The sequence below is a fragment of the Ursus americanus genome, chromosome 23 (genome assembly GCF_024610735.1).
Source record: "Ursus americanus isolate L20-20 chromosome 23, mUrsAme1.1.p, whole genome shotgun sequence".
In the NCBI taxonomy this organism is placed as follows: domain Eukaryota; kingdom Metazoa; phylum Chordata; class Mammalia; order Carnivora; family Ursidae; genus Ursus; species Ursus americanus.
Window position 1 is genome coordinate 24,591 of NC_142149.1, and position 20,815 is coordinate 45,405.

The following is a 20,815-nucleotide window of genomic DNA, read 5'->3' on the forward strand; positions in this document are numbered from 1 at the left end:
TTCCCTACCTCCTTTCCCCACTGAGCAGGGAGCCCAATGCCAGGCTTGATCCCAGGATCCTGGGATCATTACCTGAGCTGAAGGCAGATGCTTAACTGGCTGAGCTACCCAGAAGCTCCACCCATGTTTTTCTTAAGCAAAAGGACACTTTCTCATGATGGCTTCACATGACTTCACATGGTACCAGAGATCTGCACTTTGCCTCCAGGAGGTTGGAGATGAAGGCAATTGCAAACTCTCACGGTGGTTTCCCAAATACAGTGACCTGCCTGGTGACAGTGAGACCCTTATGAGCCCACAAGAGGGGGCTGTGACACTCAGCTGTGGCTGGGCTGGCACAGAGAACCAAATCCGTTTCCCTGGCTGACGTCTCTGGGGAACAGATGCCCCACACTGTGAATGAGTCCCTGCCACTGAGCTGTCCAGAGATGGCCATCCTCAGGGAGGATGAGGATCAAGGACAAGCCAGAGGAGACCTCATCTGTCTCTTTTATCTTTTCATATTGTGGACAGTGAACAACTAGCTGCCTACAAGTCCCCAGCTACCTTAGTCTCATCTGTGAACGACCCAGAGTTTGTACAGAACACTTAAGATTTTGTCCTCACAAGTGCCCAAATATTTACATATAGATAAGTAAGAGTGCAATCAGTTCCTTAATTTTAAATGTAAATATGTGAATAAATTCTTATTTTAAAAAAAGATTGATTGGTTTGTTTATTTATTTTAGAGAGAAGAGAGAGAGAGAGAGCACAAGCAGGAGGGGCAGGAAGAGGGAGGGAGAGTCTCAAGCTGACTCTGCACTGAGCACCCAGACCTAAGCAGGGCTCCATCTCATGACCCTGAGATCAAGACCTGAGGTGAAACCAGGAGTGGGATACTTAACCAACTACACTACCCAGTTGACTTAATAAATTCTTACTTTAATTTCATCCATAACCAACTGCTATGGGGTCATGGAGCTAATAATTAGGCACATTCTCATCTTTAGTATGAATATAGAGGAGGACAATCAAATTCTACCAAACTTCTAATGTGGTGTAGGGTGACAAAAATCTTAAATCCTCTAAAACACTCCTCGGGTTATATCCATAGGTTTTAATGATGTGCTCATAACAATTTCAAAATTTATCTCTTTTTAATAAAACATACATGGTTTACTTAAAGTCAACTAGCCTTTGCATTTAAGCTCCAAATGGTTTTGTCCTTACCAGGATAGTTAAAATCATCACTACAGAAAAATGGAAGGAAGTCGTTGGGTGGTTGTAGCCGTTTCTCATAGATCGGTAAGTTCCAGCTTCATTTATCATATTTAGCCTGAAGAGCTCACCTACGTCCTGCTACACACCTTCTTCCATTTGAATTTTCTCAGTTATTCCCATACCAGTTAGATTCCATCCTGAGAGTTACAGGGAGAACTGGCAAAGACACTGGACTCTGGGTGTCCCGAAGAGAGAGGGAATGAGCTGCTATTAACACTTTGCATCCATGCCACGTGCCCTGCTGCCGCCTTACACTGAAACAATATTTCTCACACAGAAGTGCTGAAGAAATGATGCAAGTTACAAAGGACTAGATCTCTTACGTAAGTTCAAACACAAGTCAAGCAAACAGTTATTTATTAACTCACATATGGGTGGTAAGGTTAAAGTTAAAGTAAAAAATTATAGTCACAACTAAAAATGATATCAAAATGCAGATTATAACAAAGTCACCATCAAAGGGAAGAGAAAGATATGGAGTTGGATAGAGGCCATCTGAGGTTCTATCCAGTTTCCTTAACAAGGGTGTCAATATATTGGCCCTTCACTTTTTTATTATTTTTTTTCCTCAAGAAATACATTTATTTAGATTCTCTTAGTCACACACAGATATATGTCTAATGAATATCACATTATACATCACATCACTGTCATTTATGTGTCTACAGCTGGAAAAACCCAGTACATTGGTTTTACATAGTCTTAGAAGACAGTCCAGCTTAGGTCCTCAGTGAAAGCTTGTTGAGTGAAATAACGGCACTGCCAAACGATTGTCTAGTCCATATTTAAAGCAACAATCTCAGATAAATCTACAGATCCCTTCATGATGTTGAATGTTCACCATCGTGGTGTTACAGGATTTGTGTCCCCTCAGTGCCCGGGTTCTTGGTCATGCTGCTTCCAAGAATGAAGAGGTAGACCAGACGAAGGGTGGTGGGCTGCAAAGCAAAGTTTATTGAGCAAGAGTACAAAGCTCCCAGAGAGGGAGGGGACCCAAGTGGGTTGCACCTGGAGTTTCTACGTTTAGGGGTTTTTATAAGCTCTTTTGTGGAACTTTCTTAAGCAAGCAGGGTGTGCTGAGTTGTGCCAACCAGGGCTTTGGTCACATATCTGTCTCCCTATTAGGTTCATGTCCACATGCTGATGGCTTATTTTTTTTTCTGACAGCTGTGGGCTTAGATCTTAAATGCCCCTTGTCTGTGATATGGACAAATGCTTTTGTGGTTAATTGTCTTATTTTAGGGCATTTTGCAGAAGTCATTCCTACAAAAGCTTCACAGCAGAATGTCCGTGTTGTCCTGTCTAAGCTGCAGAACAGGATGTCAGTGCTATTTTATTTTAACTGCCCTGACTCCATATTTTCTTGTTGGGGACCCTGACTCTGACTACCAAACTGTCCAAATAACTCCTAACTTTCCCCCCTCTGAAGAAGTGACCCTAACTGCCGGTAGGGAAAGGGGGCGATAACTGCTTCGTGCTGGTCAGCGGTGTTGTTGAAGAATCGTAGTCAGGGTTTCATCCCCAGAGGTCTGTCCAAAGGTCCTCGGTAGAAGTCGGTTCGGTAGGGGCTGTCTCCATTTGTGGCTGCATAGACAGGACCATATGTAGCCTGATGGACTCTAAACAAGAAAAGACAAATCAGATCAGGGCATTTAGAATACAAGGTCTGGAAAGGAATAGAAGGGAGATGACTAATAGTGGGGCTCTTATACCAGCAACACAGGTCAAGTGGCCTCCCGTTTGGATTCTCAGAACCTGGTGGCCCAAATAGAAGACCTCTTCTCTTTGTGCATGTCTCTCAGGGCATAGCTGTGAGAGAAGGCATAAATAAAGAAAATTAGACATGTGGTGGCAGAACAATGGTCTCCCAAAGTGTGCACATCCTAACACAAATTCAGTGACTGTGACCTCACATGGTAAAAGGGACTCTAAACATAACAATAGAGAGGGAGGCAAGATGGCGGAAGAGTAGGGGACCTCGTTTCATCTGGTCACTTGAATTTAGCCTGATATCTATCAAATCATTCTGAATACCCACAAAATCAGCCTGAGATGTAAGAATATATGTCTGGATCTCTACAAGCAGAAAAATGACTGTTTTTTTTTTCAAGGTAGGATGTGCAGAGGCATGAATCTGTGGGGAGATATTGGAAGATAAACAGAAGGGGGAGGGAGTCTCCATAAGCTGGCTACCATTAAATAATATAACAACAGAGCACAAATCAGAACCCTTAGATATCTGCTCTTTCTGAAGGGCCTCAGGGGATGAAAAGAGCAGAATTCTAGGTGGGTCATTGTGGCCTCAGGATCTCAGGAGATACAGAAAGAACAGGGGTGCCTGAACCAATACAGTGCCCAAGAAGTGGAGCAAAGAAACTGGTTGTGGTCAGTAAGCCCAGAAGGGACTCTCAGCTCTGGTCACCATAAACCACAAGATGGTCTAGTATGGAGACCACTCTCTTCCTGACCACCCTGTAAAGGACTGGAACTTGTGGGCTGTTTACCGTCCTCTGAGAGGGGCAAAAAGGCTGTGGAGCAGGGTGTACACACGAGCCCACAACCACTCACAGTCCCAAAGACACAAAGTGCAGTGATGGTCCCTGGGACTCCCCTGGGGAAGATTGCAGTGGACACAAACCACGGGAGTCTGCAAACTTTGGTGCATATAGAAGTGGAGACCCTTTCACCTGGAGGGTTTATTGAAGAGGGGGGACCATGATCTTGTGGCTCTGGGCCAGAGATCTGGGCACAGCCATTTTTGCCCTGACCCTCAGAAAATGGTGGAAAGCTTCCAGGGAACAAAAGCCACACAGACAACCAGCTCACCTGGCAAGGGTGGGGCAGCTCCGCCCAGGCAAGGGTGGGGCAACTCCGCCCAGGCAAAGACACCTGAAGAGCAGCACAGCAGGCCCCTCCCCCAGAAGGTGGACTGGGTGAACAGGTGAAAGACAAGCTTATGGATTCCACAACACTGTAAAACTCCAGCACCAGGGGAAAATATTATATTGAGCTCCAGGTGCTTCCTCACAACTCGTTTATCCTTCAGTCTAAAATTTTCCATTCCTTCTTCTTCTTTTTTTTTTAACTTTTCCCCATTTCAACTATATTCTTATTTTGCCAACTTACATTTTTAAGTCCATTTTTAACTTTTATTATTTCACATCTACATTTTATAGATATGTGCTTCATTCTAGTTCTTTTTTCACTCTATTCAATTATATATGTGTCTTGCTTTCTTTGCAATTTTGGGATGTAGTGTCTTCTAACACAGAGAGCAAAATTCAATCAGGAACAAGTGGATCACCCTGCTTTGTCCACCCAGTGAGATTATAGTCTCTCCTCCTTCACCTTTTTTTTATTGTTTTGTTTCACTTTGGCTGTTTGCTTTTCTGTGGTGGCTTCCAACCAATTCAGATTTTTTCTAGGGTGCATTCTGCTTGGGTTGTGGATGATATTTTGGACTCTGTTCATTTGCTCACCCATCCTTCCCTGGGCAGAATGACTAAAAGGAAGAATTCACAACAAAGGAAAGAACCAGAGGCAATGTTATCTGCCACAGAGCTAATGGATATGGATATAAGTAAGACGTCAGAGATAGCATTCAGGATAGCAATTATAAAGTTAATAGCTAGGCTTGAAGAAAGCATAAATGACAATACAGAATCTCTAAGGGTGGAAATGAGACCTAATCAGGCTGAACTTAAAAATGCTAGAATGAGATGGATTCTAAATTGGATGCTCTAAGAGCTAATGTCAATGAGGCAAAGGAGAGAGTAAGTGATCTAGAGGACAGACTGATGGAAAGGAAGGAAATTGAGGGAAAGAGAGAAAGACAACTAATAGCCCATGAAGAAAGGCTTTAAGAATTTAATGACGCCTTGAAACAAACCAATGTCAGAATTACTGGGATCCCAGAGTGGGTGGAGAGAAAGAGAGCTAGGAGTTATATTTGAGCAAATCATAGCTGAAAATTTTCCTAATCTGGGGAAGGAAACAAGCATTCAAGTCAAAGAGCCAAAGAGGACCCCTCCCAAAATCAATAACAATAGATCAACGCCCCAACATATACTAGTGAAGCTTTCAAATCTTACAGCCAAAGAAGCTGTCCTGAGAGCAGCTAGGGAGAGGAGGATCCTTATGTATGGAAGGAGGAACATCAGAATAATATCAGACCTATCCACAGAAACCCGGCAGGCAAGAGAGGGCTGGCAAGGTATATTCAGGGTACTAAATGAGAAGAACATGCAGCCAAAAATAGTTTATCCAGCAAGGCTGTCATTCAGAATGGAAGGAGAGATAAAGAGCCTCCAGGACAGACAGAAACTGAAAGATTATGTGACCACCAAGCCAGACCTGCAAGGAATCTCAAGGGGGATTCTGTAAGTGAAGAGAGACCCCAAGAGTAATATAGACCAGAAAGTAACAGAGACAATCTACAGAAACAAGGACTTTACAGGCAATACAATGGCACTAAATTAATATCTTTCTATAGTTATTCTGAGTGTAAATGGGCTAAATGCTTAAACCAAAAGACACAGGGTATCAGATTGGATAAAAAAACCAAGACCCATCCATATGCTGTCTACAACAGACTTATTTTAGACCTAAAGACACTTCTAGATTGAAAGTGAGGGGATGAAGAACAATTTATCAAGCTAAGGGACCTCAAAAGAAAGCTAGAGTAACAATCCTCATATCATACCAATTATATTTTATTTTATTTTTAAAGATTTTATTTATTTGACAGAGAGACAGCCAGCGAGAGAGGGAACACAAGCAGGGGGAGTGGAAGAGGAAGAAGCAGGCTCCCAGCGGAGGAGCCTGATGTGGGGCTCGATCCCAGAATGCTGGGATCACGCCCTGAGCCGAAGGCAGACGCTTAACGACTGAGCCACCCAGGCGCCCCATACCAATTATATTTTAAACCAAAGACTGTAATAAGGAATGAAGATGGACACTACATCATACTTAAAAGGTCTATCCAACAAGATGATCTAACAAAGGGGTAAATATCTATACCCCAGATGTGGGAGCAGCCAATTGTATAAACCAATTAGTACCAAAGTAAAGAAACATATTGATAACCATATATTAATAGTAGGAGACTTCAACACCCCTCTCACAGCTAAACAAATCATCTACACAGAAGATCAACAAAGAAACAAGGGCTTTGAATGACACACTGGACCAGATGGACTTCACAGATATATACAGAACATTCCATCCTAAATCAACAGAAGACTCATTCGTCTCGCATGCACATGGAACTTTCTCCAGAAAAGATCAGATACTGGGTCACAAATCAGGTCTCTACCAATACCAAAAGATTGAGATTATTCTCTGCATACTTTCAGACCACAATGCTTTGAAACTGGAACTCAAACACAAGAAGAAATTTGGAAGAAACTCAAGCACTTAGAGGTTAAAGAGCATCCTGCTAAAGAATGAATGGGGCAACCAGGAAATTAAAGAAGAACTTAAACAATTCATGCAAACTAAAGAGGATGAAAACACATCAGTTCAAAATCTACAGGATACAGCAAAGGCGGTCCTAAGAGGGAAGTATATAGCAATACTCTCAAAAAATTAGAAAAATCCCAAGTACACAAGCTACCCATATACCTAAAGGACCTGGAGAAAGAACAGCAAATATAGTCTAAACCAAGCAGGAGAAGAGAAATAATAAATATCGGAGCAGAAATCAATGAAATATAAACCAGAAGAACAGATCAATGAAACTAGAAGCTGGTTCTTTGAAAGAATTAATAAGATCGATAAACCTCTGGCCCAACTTATCCAAAAGAAAGGGAAAGGACCCAAATTAATAAAATCCTGAATGAAAGGGGAGAGATCAGAAACAATACCAAGGAAATACAGACAATTGTTAGAATGTATTATTAGCAAGTATATGCCAACAAATTAGGCAATCTGGAAGAAATGGGTGCATTCCTGGAAACTTAAAAACTAACAAGACTGAAACAGGAAGAGATTGAAAATCTTAACAGACAAATAACCAGCAAGGAAATTTGAAGCAGTAACCAAAAACCTCCCTCCCCCCCCCCCCACAAAAAAAAGAGTCCAGGGACAGATAGCTTTCCAGGGGAATTCTACCAAACATTTACAGAAGAATTAATACCTATTCTCCTGAAGCTGTTTCAAAAAATAGAAACAGAAGGAAAACTTCCAAACTTGATCTATGAGGCAGCATTACCTTTATCCCAAAACCAGGCAAAGATTCCATCAAAAAGGAGAATTACATGGGGCGCCTGGGTGGCACAGCTGTTAAGCGTCTGCCTTCGGCTCAGGGCGTGATCCCGGCGATCTGGGATCGAGCCCCACATCAGGCTCTTCCGCTATGAGCCTGCTTCTTCCTCTCCCACTCCCCCTGCTTGTGTTCCCTCTCTGGCTGGCTGTCTCTATCTCTGTCAAATAAATAAATAAAATCTTTAAAAAAAAATTTAAAAAGGAGAATTACAGACCAATATCCTTGATGAAATGGATGCCAAAATTCTCAACAAGATCCTAGCCAATAGGATCCAATAATCCAAAAAGAATTATTCACCACGACCAGGTGGGATTTATTCCCGGGATGCAAGGGTGTTTCAACATTCACAAATCAATCAACGTGATAGAGCACATTAATAAAAGAAAAGAACCATATGATCCTCTCAATGCTGAAAAGCATTTGACAAAATGCAGCATCCTTTCTTGATTAAAACTCTTAAAGTATAGGGATAGAAAGAACACACCTCAACATCATAAAATCCATCTCTGAAAAGCCCACAGCAAATATCATTCTCAATGGGGAAAAACTGAGAGCTTTTCCCATAAGGTCAGGAACATGACAGGGGTGCCCACTCTCACGACTATTGTTCAACATAGTATTAGAAGTCCTAGCCTCAGCAATCAGACAACAAAAAGAAATAAAAGGCATTCAAATTGGCAAAGAATTCAAACTCTCTTCACAGATGACATGATACTTTATGTGGAAAACCCAAAAGACTCCACCCCAAAATTGCTAGACCTCATTTAGGAATTCAGTAATGTGGCAGGATACAAAATCAATGCATAGAAATCAGTTGCATTTCTATACACTAACAATGAGACTGAAGAAAGAGAAATTAGGGAATTGATTCCATTTACAATAGCATCATAAATCATAAGATACCTAAGAATAAACCTAACCAAAGAGGTAAAGAATCTGTGCTCTAGAAACTACAGAACACTTATGAAAGAAATTGAGGAAGACACAAAGAGATGGAAAAACATTCCATGCTCATGGATTGGAAGAATAAACATAGTTAAAATATCTATGCTGCCCAGAGCAAACTACACATTCAATGCAATCCCTATCAAGATACCATCAACATTTTTCACAGAGCTGAAACAAACAATCCTAATATTTGTATGGAATCAGAAAAGACCCCGAATCTCCAGGGGAATGTTGAAAAAGAAAACCAAAGCTGGAGGCATCACAATGCCTGACTTCAAGCTATATTACAAAGCTGTGAGCATCAAGACAGTATGGTACTGGAACAAAAATAGACACATAAATCAATGGAACAGAATAGAGAACCCAGAAATGGACCCTCAACTCTATGGTCAAACTAATCTTTGACAAAGCTGGAAAGAACATCCAATGGAAGAAAGACGGTCTCTTCAATAAATGGTGCTGGGAAAATTGGACAGCCACATGCAGAATGAAACTGGACCATTCTCTTACACCATACACAAAGATAAACTCAAAATGGACGAAAGATCTAAATGTGAGACAGGAATCCATCAAAATCCTAGAGAGCACAGGCAGTAACCTCTTCGACATCGGTTGCAGCAACTTCTTGCAACACACGTCTCTTAAGGCAAGGGATACAAGAGCAAAAATGGACTCCTGGGACTTCATCAAGTTAAAAAGCTTCTGCTTGGCAAAGGAAACAGTCAACAAAACTAAGAGGCAACCCACGGAATGGGAGAAGATAGTTGTAAATGATATAACAGACAAAGGGCTAGTATCCAAGATCTATAAAGAACTTATCAAACTCAACACCCAAAGAACAAATAATCCAGTCAAGAAAGGGACAGAAGAGGGATACGAACCATGAGAGACCCTGGACTCTGGGAAACAAACTAAGGATTACAGAAGGGAGGGGTTGGGAAGATGGGGTAACCAGGTGATGGGTATTAAGTTGGGCACATCTTGAGATGAGCACTGGGTGTTATACGCAACTAATGAACCACTGAAAACTACATCAAAAACAAATTAAATTAAATTAAATTAAATTAAATTAAATTAAAAAGTGATCAACCAAAAGCCAACTTCTCTTTATTAATCACTCAACCAGCAACTCTAAACATCAGTGATAAAATATTCCTTTCCAGAAAAAAATATTTTGTTTGTTTAATTTCTAAATCTAAACAAATGCTATGGTTACCATTGGCTTTCAACATAGATATTAGCAAATTAGCATTTTTTATAACTTGTTTTTAAGAAACATCATATTCTACAGATAATTTCAATTCTGGAAATTCCAGTGATACAGCAGGCCCCTCAACTCCTGACTCAGCCAAGTGTGCCCCTTCCCAATTATAAGGCCCCTTCATGGGCAAACTACTTATCTCTGCATCGAAACAGGAGACAAAGGAAGCAATGACAGCACTGAGGATGTGAAGACAAGACGTAAATTGAGTTATTTTACCTCCATCTACTTGGACTATTTATTTGTGTTTAAAATTTAAAACAGTGAAAAGGAGGGAAGATTCCAAGTGGTACTATTTTTGTTTAGTAAGAGTAGGCATGAAATGGAATCGTTTCATTTCACAATTACTGTGGAAAATAATTTTGCCTAAAAGAGGAGAAAGGTGTTCAAAAATAATCCACACCATTGTCAAAGAGGTCAGCCTGAGCCTCTCATCCCTCCTGACTTTTATTAAGACATAATGCTTAGAGTGGAAAAGCTTGGTGGCCTCAAACAAAAAAGACACCAAAATAGGGGGTTTGGTGAATCCTCTTGTAATCAAATCAACACGAACCTATGATAGGTCTTCATGTCTTCTCTGTCATGTATATATTTTTGTTACAGGCACACTGCAAAATTAGAAGGAAGATATCATGGCCCATGTTGGGATGTTCTGGATTCAGTTACAGCATAGTGCAGGACAGCAGGATGGCAGTATTAATTTCCGCATGCCCCAAGTTGTCCCAGAATGCCTAAGTCCTGAGAGAGAAACCCTTGAGGACAAAGCAATAAAATACTAAAGGTGTCTTATATCATGCCAGTGACAAACTCATAGCAGAGCTCCATGCCCGATCTATCCATCTTAATTCATGCTTCCTAAGAGCGCTCAGCTGGCTCAGTCAGTAGAGCCTGTGACTCTTAATCTCAAGGTTTTCCAGCCCCATGTGGGTGTAGAGATTACTTAAAAATCTATTCGTGGGGTGCCTGGGTGGCTCAGTCGGTCAGGTGCCCAACTCTTGATTTCCACTGAGGTCATGATCTCAGGTTCCTGAGATTGACCACCACCCTGTGACAGCCTCCACAATCAAGCGAGGAGTCTTCTTGAGGATTCTCTCCCCTCCTTCTGCCCCTTCTCTCTCTCTCTCTCTCTCTCTCTCTCTCTCTCAAATAAATAAATCTGTAAAAAAAATTGGACAGAAGACATACACAGACACTTCTCCAAAGAAGACATACAAATGGCTAACAGACACATGAAAAAATGTTCAACATCACTAGCCGTCAGGGAAATACAAATCAAAACCACATGAGATACCACCTTGCACCAGTTAGAATGGCCAAAATAAACAAGGCAGGGAAGAGCAAATGTTGGAGAAGATGTGGAGAAACGGGAGCCCTCCTCTTACGCTGGTACGCAAGGTAGGAATGCAAGCTGGTATAGCCACTCTGGAAAACAGTGCGGAAGTTACTCGAGAAGTTAAAAATAGAGCTACCCTATGACCCAGCAATTGCACTATCAGGTATTTATCCCAAAGATACAGATGTAGTGAAAAGAAGGGGCACATGCACCCCAATGTTCATAGCAGCAAAGTCCACAATAGCCAAACTGTAGAAGGAACCAAGATGTCCTTCAACAGATGAATGAATAAAGAAGATGTGGTTCATATATACAATGGAATATTACTCAGCCATAAGAAAGGATGAATACTACCATTTGCATCGACATGGTTGGAACTGGAGGGGATTATGCCAAGTGAAATAAGTCAATCAGAGGAAGACAATTATCATATGATTTCACTCATATATGGAATTTAAGAAACAAAACAGAGGATCATTGAGGAAGGGAGGGAAAAAGAAAACAAGACAAAATCAGAGATGGAGACAAACCATAAGAGACTCTTAATCATAGGAAACAAACTGAAAGTTGCTGAAGGGGGTTAGATGAAGTAATGGGTGATGGGCATTAAGGAGGGCACATGATGTAATGAGCACTGGGTGTTATATACAACTGATGAATCACTGAACTCTACCTCTGAAAATAATAATACATTATTTATGTTAAGTAGTTGGATTTAAATAAATTTAAATGTAAAAAAAACTGTGTTGGGAAACTCGATATCCCCATGTAAAAGAACAAAGATGGACCCTTCCATTTCACCTCTTACAGAAATGACTAAAAAATGGATCAAAGACCTCAATGAATGTCCTAAAACTGTCCATCTCCCATAAGAAAACATAGGGGAAAAGCTTCATGACACTGGATAGGACAATGATTTCTTAGATAGGACACCAAAAACACAGCAACAACAACAATAAAAGGCAAATAGGACTACATCAAAGTAAAAAAACTATTGTGAATCACAGGACACAACAGGTGAAAAGACAACCTACAGAATGGGAAAAAATATTTGCAAATCATATATCTGATGATGCGTTAATATCCAGAATAAAGAACTTGTACAGCATAATAACAAAACAATCAAATGACTTGATTTAAAAATGGGCAAATGACTTGAATTGACATATCTAATTGACAAGCATAAGAAAATATGCTCAATATGATTAATAAGCAGAGACGTCTAAACCAAAACCACAGAGATATCATCTACATTCATTCTGATGGCTACTGGGAAAAAAAAGACAACCAGAAACAGAAAACACCCAATGTTGGCAAAGATGTGGAGAAAGTGGAACTTTTGTGCACCACTGGTGTGATTGTAAGATGGTGTACCACTATGGAAAACAGTATCGAAGCATCTCAAAAACTAAAAATGCAGGTACAGTATGATCCAGCAATCCCACCTCTGCGTATATATTCAAAAGAACTAGAAAGCAAGTTCTGGAAGAGATATTTGCACACCCATGTCACAGCAGCACTCTTCACAATAGACAAAGGGCCAAATGGTAGAAGCAACTCAAATGTCCACCAATGGATAAATGGATAAACCAAATGTGGTCTATCCATCAATGAAATATCATTGAGTCTTACCGAGGAAGGAAGTCCTGACACCTGCTACAACATGCATGAACCTTGAGGACACGAGGCTCCGTGAAATAAGCCCTCACAAAAAGACAAATACTGTAGGAATCCACAGCTGGGAGCTCTCCAAAGTAGCCATATTTCCAGAAATAGAAGCTAGACTGGTAGTAACCAGGAGATTCAGGGAAGGGGGAAAAGGGGGAAGCTGTGATTCAATGGGTGCAGACAGTCAAAGGCCCGTCAGAGAAAGACAAATACCATATGATCCCATTCATATGTGGAGTTTAAGAAAGAAAATAGATAAACATGTGGGAACAGGGAAAAGAAAAAAAAGGAGAGAAGGAAACAAACCATAAGAGAATTTTCATGATAGAGAACAAACTGAGGGTCCCTGGAGGGAGGGGGTGAGGGAGGGGCTAGATGGGTGATGGGGATTAAGGAGGGCACTTACTGTGTAAGCACTGGGTATCCCATTAAGTGATGAATCACAGAATTGCACTCCAGAAACCAATATTGCTCTGTATGTTAACTAAAATTTAAATTAGAAATTTAATGGCAAAATTAATGTTATGATTTTTTACAATTTTTTAAAAGTACATTCTGTAAGATTTCATTTTCTAATAAGGATTTTATTGATTTATTTATTTTAGAGAGAGAGAGAGGGCATGGCACGAGAGTGACAAGAGAGGCAGGAGGTGGAAGGAGAATCGTGAGCCCATGCTGCACTGAACACAGACCCTATGTGGGGCTCGATCCCACGACCATGAGATGACATCCAGAGCTGAAATCAAGAGTCAGTGGCTTAACCGACTGAGCCACCATCCATCTCCTTGGGCATTAGTGTTGTTCCGTTCCCTGCTCTCTCCACCACTGCTGAAAATACAACCGAAACACTGGACCAGAGTTCCCAGGGGGGAGTTCGAGGACAAGCATGCTAGGTGATGGGTGCACCTGCGGCCTGGGATGCGTGCTGCCCACTGTTCTCCCAGACAGGGGTGCCCGACACCCTTCTCTCCAGGGCAGCTGTCGGGGCCACCATGTCCTCAGGCACCTGAGGGCCACCCGGCCCAGGAATTCACCTTCTCCCACAGAGAACAGATGGTACTTCTTTCTCTCCAGGAATAGGAACCCTGATCCCGGGAAAGGAGAGCTCTCCTGGTACTCGTGGCCCAGCCAGGCAGCCGTGGGCACCATGTATGTGACGGAGCCAGAGCAGCTGGACCTTGGAGGGAATGTGTGCCTTACACCAGCCGTGTGCGGGGCAAGCGGGAGCAGCAGCCCCTGCTTCCTGGTGTGTGCAGATGGAAGGAGGCAGGGGCGGAGCCTTCCCAGCCACACCACAGTCTCTCCCTCCGTCCTGAAGCCAGCAGGAAGGGAGCCCCGAGGGCAGAGATGAGACTCCAGGAGGATTCCCATCCAGGGAAAGGGGACCTGCGGCCCCTGGAAGGCATTGAAGCCTCCAGCCCCACCAGCCCGCACGCCATTTGCACAGGATCACCTCCGGCATTTCCTTAGCACATTGTCCATGTTCATGTGTGGACAGTGATTGGCCCACTCAGTGCTGGTGCATTTCCAGAGGCAGACTAGAAACCGTCCAGTGCCTGCTAGTGGGACAGAGGACCCCCACCCAAAGAAGCCAAGGATGTCCCTTTTCCTCCAGAGCTGGGGAAGGCAGCCACTGTCCCGGGGCAGGACCTGATCCAGGTGTGTGTCCTTTCTGAAGTCCCCGCGTTCAGTGGGCATCATTGTGCCTGAGAAAGGCCCCCTCAGCCTTAGAGTCTGGAGCAGTGAGGGGCTGTCTCTGGCCCTGGCCCAGGATCACGACCCAAAACCATCCTGCCTTTGGGAGGACATGCCCCTTTCCCCTCCCCAGGTTCAGGACGCCTGGGACCCTGCAAGAGCTCTTCATTCGAGGCAGAGTCCTGGAGAGCATGTGTATCTCATCACCCCAGCAAGTGAAAGAACCAACCCCCCCCCACAATGCTCAGGTTCTAACCAAAGCAGAATTTCCATGTACTTTTCAAGTCCAGATTCACTGTGCGCAGCAAGGACGCCTGCCCCTTCCCACTAGGTAAGTGGGTGCTGGGGAAGGGCTGTCTGGCCATGGGGACAGCCTCCTCCCCTCTTACGTGGCCTTGGGGGACCCCAGGGAAAGTCTTCCTTGCTCTCCTTCCCTCAGAGGGAGGGGCTGGCCTCGTGCTCCCAGGGCTCCCCACTGCGTCCCCACTCCTGAAAAAGAGCCACCCATGGACCTTGTGTCAGAAGTGTGGTCTGCCACTGCTCCTGGACTCCCAGCCAGGGGCCTGGCGGCTGCATGGAAGGCCTAGATTGCTTTTGGGGGGAGGGGTGCTCACTGGTGACCCCACTCACCATCCCCCACAGTGGTCTGCAATCCAGGCTCTGTGCCCGGCGTAGGTCAATCACCAGCACCCCACATGTTCCTGCCATGGGAGCAATCATTCAGCATCACCCCATTGCACAGAGGAGGAGAGCGGGCCCCAGAGAGGGGAGGCAAATGGCTCCAGCCACAGGGCTGCTCCACAGAGAAGCTGGAAGGCCAGCCCTCCCAAGCCCCCACTAGCCCACCCAGAGACTCCCTGAACCCAGAGTGAGCCCTCCCCTGCCTGCCCAGCCACTCACTTGCCCCTGAGTTTGATGATGGCCTGTTCTTCTTGGCTCTGAAGGTGTTGCTGGTCGACTAGGAGGGGGAGTCCAGCTGGCGGGACAGGCGGTAGCTACAGGACAGAGAGACACGTCTGAGCTAGCAGGAGCCACACTCTGGTCTCCCTCCCAGAGCCTGCCCAGGAGCTGGAATCTGGGTGCCCTAGGGGCCAGCATGCAACAGGGTCTGTGCTGACCAGGGAGCCATGGTCCTCCAGGAGAATCCACTCTGCCCTCCCCCTACTCCTGCCTGGCCTCACCTCTCCTCACTGTGGGGCTCCGAGACCCAGAACCAGGCCCCATAGGGCTGCTCGGGCTCCAGCTTGTAATGATTTTGCAGCCCCCCAAGCAGCTGGATTTCCCGGGGCTGGAGGGAGGACTGGCTGCTGTCAAGGACTGGGCTGGGGAGGATGCGGGGCCTGGGGGGGGTAGGATGGGGCAGGGGCCAAGTCTGGGGCCCCAGCTCATGTCTGAAAATGGCTGAAATCCCTGAATGCCCACGGGTCCCTCATTACGGTAACAACACCCTCACACTCGGGCAGCCTGGTGGTGGGCACCTCCTCCCTGGCCTCCTTCCCACCCCTCTGACTCTAGCCAGGGCTGCAGCCAGGGGCAGGCTGGACCCCTGTCCCAGGCCCTGCCAGGAAGATGAGGGAGAATGAGGAAAGGAGAAGGGGAAGGGGCAGACAGATCTTCTCCCTGCCATGAGTCGGCCTCCATTGCTGCCACCAGGTCCCCTGGCCCAGCCATGCATTTAGCTAGACCCTGGGAGGGAGTCTGCATTCCAGGCCAGCTGGGTGGGGGGGTATTCAGTGACCTCTGCATCCCCAGATGTCCAACCCACCTGGCCTTGCACCCTGAGGCTTGCTGCCCGGGGTGGGCATGGTTCTGGGGCTCAGCAGACTTTGGGCCACAGAGCACTTGGCGGTGGTGAGGGAACATGAGGGACCAGTCAGGTGTGGAGCCATGGGTCTCATGCACGTCCATCACAGGGTGGGGTCATGATACACGTGCTGTGTGCAGGTCCCCTGTGCACACATGACCCTCTCAGTGGAGAGACCTGTGTGCCTGGTACACCTGTCCTCCACCTACCCCAGAGGAGCAGCCACATTCAAGCATTTCCATGTCCAACCCTCAGGGACAGTTGGGAACCTGGGGTCCAGAGAGGCAGGGACTGGCCCAGGACAAATGAGGGGCGCAGAGTCCAAGGAGCAGGGCTGCTCTCCAGTCCTAGGCCAGCCTCAACCCTCCCATGAGGTTTGCTTTGGGGATGAGAGCCCCTCAGATCCTTGGGGATAGCTCCCCACTCCGTCCCATGTGGGGACATGACCTTGGACATCCCCAGGCAGGTAGAAGCATGTGCACCTGTGTGTGTGTGCATACACACACACACACACACACACACACACACACACACACCATTCTGACTGCCCAGCTGGGGGTCAGAAGGGGAGGACACCCTGGGAGTGAGGTGGGTGACAAGGGGGAAAGAAGAAAGAGGTCGGAGACAGCTGGGCCATGGGGCAGGGGCATCAGGACTCCTGGCCATACCCCAGATCCATAGCATGGGGAGGAGAGACACGCCAGGCTGATGGTCAGCGGGTCCCCAAGGGGCCCAAGAGGGTTGCCAAGGCACTGGGTCTGGGGTCCGGTGTCCATCACCTCCCTGGACACCTGGAAGCAGGAACAGAAACCCCCTGCTGGTGTGGAGGGGGCTATAGCACAAAAGGCTTCAGCTTACTCTTCTATCAATTGGGCTGTAGAGACGGGCTGTCCCCAGGATCCCACAGGCTTGTAGAAGAGCCTGCTGGCCTTGGATCTCCGTCCCTGACCCACTGTGCTCCCAGTCCTGGGAAAATGCTTTGTACTCCCTCGAGGTCCTTCTGAGCAGAGGGCAGCCTGGGGGCTTGGGGGGCTGAGGACCTGGGTATGCAGAACGTGGCAGAGCACTGACCACTGCTCGGGGGACCAAGGTCAGGACCCTCCTAGGTGCAGCCTCAGGGCTCCCATTTGGAAGAGGTTCCAGACTCAGTGCTCTGGGCATGGTGAGGAGGCCTGAGGAAGGAACTGAGCACCAGGACAGGAAAGGGAAACAGGGACAAGGGAGACTTCTGAGGGTTTCTCACATCATCCCCGGAGCCCTCAGATCCTGCTCCTGTGAGACACTCAGAGACGGAGACAGAGACTGAACTCAGGAGAGAGGGAACCAGGAGAAGTCACAGACTTTCCTCCATCAGCTTGGAAATAACATCCCATCCTTTTGCTCCATTCTCTTCCTTAGAGCGCAGTCACACAGGCCATCCACCCTGGAGGGGAGGGGACTCCCCAGGGATGTGTGACCAGGATTCGGGAATGCCCGGGAACCACTGTGGAGACTGCCCCGCACATGGGCACAGACGAGGCCCGGGGACCTGAGCCTCAACTTAATGGGAGCCCCTGGAAGTCTGTGTCGCCAGGGGATAAGGTTGGAATCAGTTCATTGCAACCTTCCCACGGGGCCTGGGACAAAGGGGTGGCTTTCCTGGACCCCAGAGCAGACCCAGCCCCTCTGAGCTGTGTTCCATGGCCCGCCCAGCCCCTGGCTCATCCTTGCATTGCCAAGTGTGTGCCCCAGCCTCCTGTGATAGCAGGAACGGAATGTATGTAGAGGTCCTACCCCTGATGGTGTCCCTAGAAGTAGAAGCCAGAACACCCCACTGTGCAGATGGGAGCCTGGGGAGGCCCTGAGAGGCACAGAGTCTGTCCAGGGTCACGGCCCTGGTCACAAGCAGAAGCCCATCTGAACCCAGCTCTGCGTCCTCACAGCGGGGACACTGGCTGCACCCAGGCCCCCTGGGGGCTGTGGGTGGGCAGTGTGGGTGTCACTGTATGGATGGGGCATGGGGTGGAGGGTGAGCATACAGCAGCTGGGGGAGGGGGGCCCTTGGGGGCTCTTGTAGGAGAAGGAAGTCGGGCAAGGGAGCCCCAGGCAGTGGTGACCTCACTTCCCTGACAACGGACCCCAACAGAATTTGGAACTCGGGTAACCAGGCACCCACATTCCAGAGCCAGCCCCCTGCCCAGCTCATTTCGTTGGAGATCCTCGAACGAAGAACATGTTTGCGTGTTGCCTCCCCAAGTCCGGAGGCTGCAGGCTGAGGAAAGCGCGCCCTGCAAACACTTCCCCTCGCTGGGGATGTCGTGTCAGGGCTCCCCGACACCTCTGGCCATTTGGCAGGAAGGACCGAAAGGTGACACCATAAGGCCCAGAGCCAGCCAGCCCAGCCCCACACGCTCTGATCTGACTGTGCAGCCCCAGGTCGTGTGTGTGTGTGTGTGTGTGTGTGTGTGTGTGTGTGTGTGTGTGTGTATAAGAGGGGTCTTGTAGGGTGGGGCCACTCCGAGCAGGAACAGGCTGATGAGGGGTCAATGTCCAGTGGGCAGGTCATGTTCACAACCCAGGTCAAGCCTGGCTGGGTGGGACAGGGTGTGTGGGGGCTGCGCCCTTCTGCCCAAGGTTTATCCCAAGCCCTGCAGGGATGGGTCACTGCATTCCAGGTGCAGGGCTGTGCACGCACAGGTCTGTGTCTTATCTGGGAGCAGCAGGGGGCCTGGGCAGGAGGACAATGAAGACAGCCGGGCAGGGCTGTGATGCCTCTGGGCCGGCTACCGGTCCTTGTCTTTGCAGAAGGCCACGGATGACACTGAGAGGAAGCTGGTGGACACGCCCTCCTCTCCAGGAGCAGGGACAGGGGATCACCTGGGAAGGGTTCTGACTCCGCCCAGGCCACTGTCCCCAGTAGTCGTTCACTCAGTGAGTGTGATCCAGGAGCCACAGCCCACGGAGGCCGAGCCCGAGGGTGAGAAGTCTGGGGCTGGGTGTGTGTGGTGTGTGGGGATGGGTCAGTGCTGGCCCCACAGGGAGGAGCCCCCAGAGGCTGGTGTGGGTCCAGGAGCAAGGACCGGGCTCAGAGTGCCCAGTGGGTGGACTGCAGTCAGGGACACGTCCTGGTCAGGGTTCCTTCCTGGCTGCAGCTTCTCTGGGAGCCCCTGGGCTGGGTTCTGTCTCTGCAAAGGCCACGAGACGCAGGCAGGAGGGTGAGCTTTTCTCCTCTCACAGCTGCTCCACCATCTGAGGAACTAGAACTGGCTCCAAGTTCATGGGCAGCTCCAGAGGGAGGGGTGGTGCCTGCAGTGACTTCAGCAGAAGACCAGGAGCCAGCAGGTGACCTGGCACCTGCCCACGGAGAGCCTGAAGCTGTGCAGGAAGAGCCTGCTGGAGACCCTGCCCACGGAGAGCCTGGCCCTGAGCCCGGCACTGCTCCTGCCCCCACACCTGCCCCTCTCTGTGCTCCTGTTCTTGCCCCTGCCCCAAATCCTGCCCCTGCTCCTGCCCCTGCCCCTGCCCCTGCCTGTGCTCCTGATCCTGCAAAGGATGAAACTCTTGCCCCTGCCCCTTGCTCTGCCTGTGCTCCTGTTCCTGCCCCAGACCCAGGTCCTGCCCCTGCGCCTGCCAGAGCCACTGCCCTTGCCCCTGCCTGTGCTCCTGTTCCTACCCTCCAGCTCATGCCCGAGATCCTGCCCCTTCCTCTACCCATGCCAGAGCAGCAGCCCCTTCCCCTGCCCCTGCCTGTGCTGCTGTTCCTGCCCCAGAACCAGCTCATGCCCCAACTCTTGCCCCCTCCCCTGCCAGACCTGCTGCCCCTTCCCCTGCCCCTGCCAGAGACCCTGACCCTTCCCCTGCCCCTGACTGTGCTGCTGTTCCTGCCCCAGACCCTGCTCCTGCACCAACTCCTGCCCCTTCCCCTGCCAGAACTGCTGCCCCTTTCCCTGCCCCTGCCTGTGCTCTGGTTCCTGCCCCAGACCCAGCTCCTGCCCCAGACCCTGCCCCCTCCCCTGCCAGAACTGCTGCCCCCTCCCCCTGCCCCTGCCTGTGCTCCTGTTCTTGCCCCTGACCCAGCTCCTGCCTTGGATCCTGCACCTGCCACTGCTGCTGACCCTGTCCCTCCCCTTGCTCCTGTCCCTGTCCCTGTTCTTGCACCTGTCCCTGCTCCTGTCCCTGCCCCTATCCCAACCCCTGCCCCTACTCCTGCTCTTGCAGGGCTCCCAGAGCCACATCCAGAGCCCACAGCCCTGCAGGGAGAGCTCCTTGTGCAATTACCCTTAGTTCCTTCACCCGAACCCGATGTCCCGCCAGAATGTTTCATCCCCTTCCCATATATTCTTTCTCTCTGGTACATATTGACTGTTACTTTATCTTTTCATGTTCTGTATATTGTTTATTATTTGTTTTAAGTAAAATTACTTGTTTTCAATTGAACACGTCATGCACATTGAGTATATTCACCATGTTGTGCCACCCCACCAGAGAACATTGCTGCAGAATATCTCCTTCCCCAAAGGGGTCCCTGAACCAGAAGCCCTCCCTGCCCATTTCTCCCCCAGCGCACACCCTCAAAACCCCTAAGCTGCTCTCTCTGTTTCT

At 48.0% G+C, this 20,815-nt stretch overlaps 1 long non-coding RNA gene across 2 annotated transcripts in view; it reads right to left on the minus strand.

Moving 5' to 3' along the window:
* Positions 1-1,642: 1,642 nt before the first annotated feature.
* LOC148107910 (uncharacterized) overlaps positions 1,643-20,815 on the minus strand; it is a 28,766-nt gene continuing 9,593 nt past the window's right edge. The window contains exons 1-3 of one of the 2 annotated variants that reach the window (XR_015721384.1): positions 15,331-15,411; positions 2,973-3,069; positions 1,643-2,879 (exon numbers count right to left, since the gene is read on the minus strand). This is a non-coding gene — a long non-coding RNA (uncharacterized LOC148107910). Of the gene's footprint in view, positions 2,880-2,972; positions 3,070-15,330; positions 15,412-20,815 lie in introns of those variants that run through there. The other variant, XR_015721385.1, reaches the window with a different exon arrangement.